We start from the raw sequence: 5,247 nt of genomic DNA on the forward strand, positions 1-5,247 counted from the left end.
TTAGCAGAGTTGGTTTCAAAAGCGTATAAACTGTTCGATATCATATTCCAAATTTTTAAGCGACATCTTGCAAAAAAAAAAAACAGCGAAGGAAAAAAATTAGGCGGAAGAAAAAAAAAAAAAAATAATAATCAGAAGAAAAGCAATAGGTCTTTCCACGGAAAAGTGGAAAGACCTAATAATCAGAAGAAAAGCAATAGGTCTTTCCACGGAAAAGTGGAAAGACCTAATAATCAGAAGAAATCCAATAGGTCTTTCCACGGAAAAGTGGAAAGACCTAATAAAACAAAACAAAACAAAACAAAAGACAACAAAACGAAACAAAAAACAACACGGAAATACGTATTTTTTATGAGTTTATTTCCTTTAATTATTAATTTCGAAAAAATATAAAAAATGCTTTCATGTTACAGGAAAGTTAACATTTCAAGGGCAGTTGGTGTACATGCAGATACATGTTACTAATAATATTTAGATTTAAAAAATGCGATTAATAATATAATGATAACTCGTGTATACACATTTATAATTATACTTACATATGTAGTTACCCTATAGATATCCTAATTTCTATAAAACTAGTATTTTCACTTTCACTTTCTTCCAAAATCCAGAATGTTCAGGTTGAAATGCAATTTACGTTTTTCTATATATTGCATGCACGTATATTGCATATCGATAATCATAAATTTATACCATGGCATGATCTTATTATACGCGTCAAATGATTTATAGGCACTAGTGTCGTTTTGTGTGTACTATTTAATGAATTAGGCTAGCAATTAATATTTGCATATACTATCTAGAATAATAAATAAAATTACAAATTTTAACACCACGAGTATCTGATACAATTTGTAAAGTGATTCAAATTGAGAGGAGAAATCATGCGAGATTTCAAACAATGGTTAAACAATATCTTGATCTGATAATCTTCCGCGGGAGTCTGATCCCGATTTTACTTACTTAATTCGAAACACAAAAAAATATGTTAAGGTAAATAAGTAAGCAAATGCAAACATAAGGATCCCTCCCTATATAATACAAATATAGCCTTTGTATGAGGTCGATACAAGGATATATTGACCTGAAAGAAGTATATTGACTGAGGACGAAGTCCGAGGTCGATATACTTCTTTGGGTCGATATATCCTGTATTATTAATTTCCGACCATGTTTGTATCAAAATCGTCATTTAGGTTTGTTGGAACTTAATAGATATTATATTGTCCCCTTGACAATAACAACATATTAGTTGTTAATTCATTTACTTTTTTTTTGACATCTTATGTATTTTAAGATTTTTTTTCGTCAAATAATCGTTCACAGACATCATTTGTTTCAAAACGTTAAACAATATCTTGAAATTCATTACATGACGTCCCAAAGTATATCTGTTTTTTAGATATTCTAAAAATAACCGTGCAATATGCTTTTTGCCGGTCAATATGCTTTTTGCTATCCGCCGTTTTCTCTCTATCTTCGAAAATATAGTTATCCCTAAACCAATCAAATTTGTTAAAATATACGAATTAATAATATATATTTATATACATTCTGAATTGGGATATCGGGTGTGTTTTTACTGCTATACTGTAGTGGTCATCAACCAAGATCCGAAAGCCAGATATATAAAAGGTATAGTTTATCCTTGTTGGAATCACCAAACGTTTTATAAATGACCGGATCCAGCCCTGATGACACTTATCATACATGTAGTTGTTTCATATTGAAAGTTACTGTTCATTTTTTTCCGCATGGAAATAATATTTGTTATATACATGATTTTCAAAAAAAAACAATAAACTTCCTGACATTGTATAAAAATGACACCTAACATTCACGTGTTTCAACATCAATCCGAATTCCGATAGCAAATAATCTGATTCGGAAGACTCCGTATACATACTATTGATGTCGTACTCTATTGTAATTATATTACAAAATAGTGATCACATGATGCCAGTATTACTAGACTTGCAATTGCTTTACATCAATCCCACACTTATTTTGTGTTTCGGCAGTTTTTGTATTATATGCTAATAGTATCAAATGTATAACATTTATGAAAGGGTTTAAGGTGGCTCGGGCGTATTCGAAATTTCTATCAGAATTGCCGTATTTTTGGTTATTTTATTCTTTAAAGAAAATGAATCAAATTAGTCGAAAAAAATAGGGGGTCACGGACCATTTAAGCTCAAAATTTTACTTTTAAACAGGTATGTAAAAGGGACCATTTTTCAATGAAATGATAGGGGAAATAGAGGTGTTGACATATTTTTTTCGGAATATCAAAAAAACGTTCTATGACAATTGTTCCAAATCTGTAATATGAAAAGCTGGAATACAGCTTCAAAGAATGAGTCAATAAAAAACATAGGTCATCGATAAGGAAAAAAAAATATTTTGCCTTACAACCCAAATTTTGGCGGGAAAATGGTAAAAATGGGTGAAATGTCATTTTGACCCTTTAAAAAATACCAATAAAAACGAAAATATTTTTTTAGTCACATAACTACAATGATTTAATATTTCTAATCAATCAAAATATTAAAAAAAATTACGACAAATACTTTTGTAATTCATGCGTGAAATTATGCGCAGTCGAATAGTCCCGAGCCACCTTAAGCATTGTAGGCCCGCCATCATCAGGGATTTACCTATATCAATTTATTTTGATTTTGTCATTGTCAATAGGTCTGCAATACTGTTATGCTTTTTGTCGAGCCGGCAACTTTTGTTGCAGAAAGCTCGACATATGCATGGTGATCCGGCGGCTGCTGCGGCGGCGCCGTTAGCTAACTTCTTAAAATCTTTATATTTTAAATGGTGGAAGACCTGGATGGTTCATACTTTTTATATAGATGCCCCATGTTACGAAGTTTCCAATGTCCTTGACCTCACTTTCATGGTTCAGTGACCACTTGAAAAAAAAAGTTCAGATTTTTTGTAATGTTTGATTCTCTCTTATTATAAGTAATAGGATAACTATATTTTGTATGTGCGTACCTTGCAAGGTCATCATGCCTGTCAGACATTTTTCACTTGACCGCGACCTCATTTCATGGATCAGTGAACAATGTTAAGTTTTGGTGGTCAAGTCCATATCTATGATACTATAAGCAATAGGTCTAATATATTCGGTGGAAAGACTGTAAGGTATACATGTCCAACTGGCAGATGTCATCTGACCTTGACCTCATTTTCATGGTTCAGTGGTTATAGTGAAGTATTTGTGTTTTGGTCTGTTTTACTCATACTTTATGCAAGAGGTCTACTATATTTGTTGTATGTAATGATTGTAAGGTGTACATGTCTAGCGGGGAGATATCATCTGACCTTGACCTCATTATCATGGTTCTTTTTTTAGTTTTTGTCTTTTCATCTAATACTATATGCCATAGGTCAACTGTATTTGGTGAATGAAAATATTTTATAATCTATAAACAAAATATGTCAGTTGCACAGGTTTTATTTGACCTTGACCCCATTTTCACAGTTCATCGTTGTTAAGTTTTTGTGTTTTGGTATGTTTTTCTTTAACTATAAGCAATAGGTTAACTATATGTGTTGTATGGGAGAATTGTTAGCTGTACATGTCTGCCTGGTATGGTTCATCTGACCTTGACCTCATTTTCATGATTCATTGGTCAATGTTTGGTATCTTGGTTAAGTTTATGTGACAGTTGTTATAAAGCCTTATATTTAAGACTATCAAAATAATATCAATGATTAGTAAAGAAGTCGAGACATTTCAGCGTGAGCACTCTTGATATAAGTTATTAATGGTTTGCTTGAAAATATTTCGTTGCAAACTGCATCCTGTTTTAGAAGATCCAAATATTTACTAATGCATTGTTTTAACTTATGAATGCAAAGATTAAATTTCGTTGGCAATAATAAAGGAATTTCCTTTGTGTGTTTTAGCCTTTTTTCTAATTAAATCAGATCTATTACATGATAATGCCTCAGTTATGTACTTTTCGATTTCAATCTCCTTATATCCTCTCTATCTGAACTGTAACAAACTATATTGTAGATAGACATCAATATGTGTTGTTCTAATGTATCTGATAACTTCGCCCTTGAATTGATGTAAAGCTATTGTAAGTCTAGTAATACTAGCATCATTTGATCACTATCTTGTAATATAACTACAATAAAGTACTAATAGTATGTATACGAAGTCTTCCGAATAAGATTATTTGCTATCGAAATGCGGATTGATGTTGGAATACGTGGATGTCAGATGTCACTTTAATTAGTTTTCTGTTTTGCTTTTTCCAATCATATTGTGTTGTAAAATGATGCCCTTTATGGGTTCTTGATTAGATTGATAAATTTTTTATCTTATCTTATCTTATACAAAGGACAGACTCATCGTAATTTTGTGGGGTAAGGAATGTTTGGTTTTATGCACAAACTGTCGACAAGCTTTGAACAGTTTAAAGGTAATGGGTATTTCCACCAAGCTTATAGTAGTAGTTTTTTTTAAATATAATTATGTATATTTCCGGTTTATTTTTGTTTAGTTTCTTTCATAACAAAATGCATGCTAATTATTCATGAACATTTAGAAAAAAAATATTTTGGAAAATACAATGAGAACTCCTACCTGCATTATGAAAGGAAAGACGACTTCTAACGTGATCATAAACTTTGTATTTTGTAATTTCTGTTGTTATATTACATCAATATAATAATAGCATTCAAGGAAATCACATAATGATGTAACTGTATATAAATACATTTAAATTGAAACATATTTTAGATATCAGCTTGAGAAAACATAGATTCGTGTTTAATACGTTTTTTGTTTCTGTTTGGTTATGGGAGCCCTCACCTTTTAAATATGTTATCTATACTAGTAAAACGGATATTCAGAAATCAGCAGAAAAGCTTCACTTCTTTTATGAATAGGTTATGAAGGATGGGAGAAGACATATCGTCGACAGTAGTATACAAACTTAAGTATATACGTTGTTTCGGACAGAATGCACGCGCCTGCTCGGTTAAAACAGGTTTTTATACGCCCGTCAAAATTTTGACGGGACGTATTATGGTATACAAATGTCCGGTGTCCGTCCGTCCGTCCGTCCGTTTGTCTGTCCGTCAGTCCGTCTGTCTGTCCGGCGTAAACATGTCGCACCGTAACTTGAGAACGACTTATCCAAATTTCATGAAACTTAACATAGTTGTTTCTTATGATGGTCAAATGATCTGTATACTTTTTGGTGAAAATAAGAT

The sequence above is a fragment of the Mytilus galloprovincialis genome, chromosome 8 (assembly GCF_965363235.1).
Source record: "Mytilus galloprovincialis chromosome 8, xbMytGall1.hap1.1, whole genome shotgun sequence".
Classification (NCBI taxonomy): domain Eukaryota; kingdom Metazoa; phylum Mollusca; class Bivalvia; order Mytilida; family Mytilidae; genus Mytilus; species Mytilus galloprovincialis.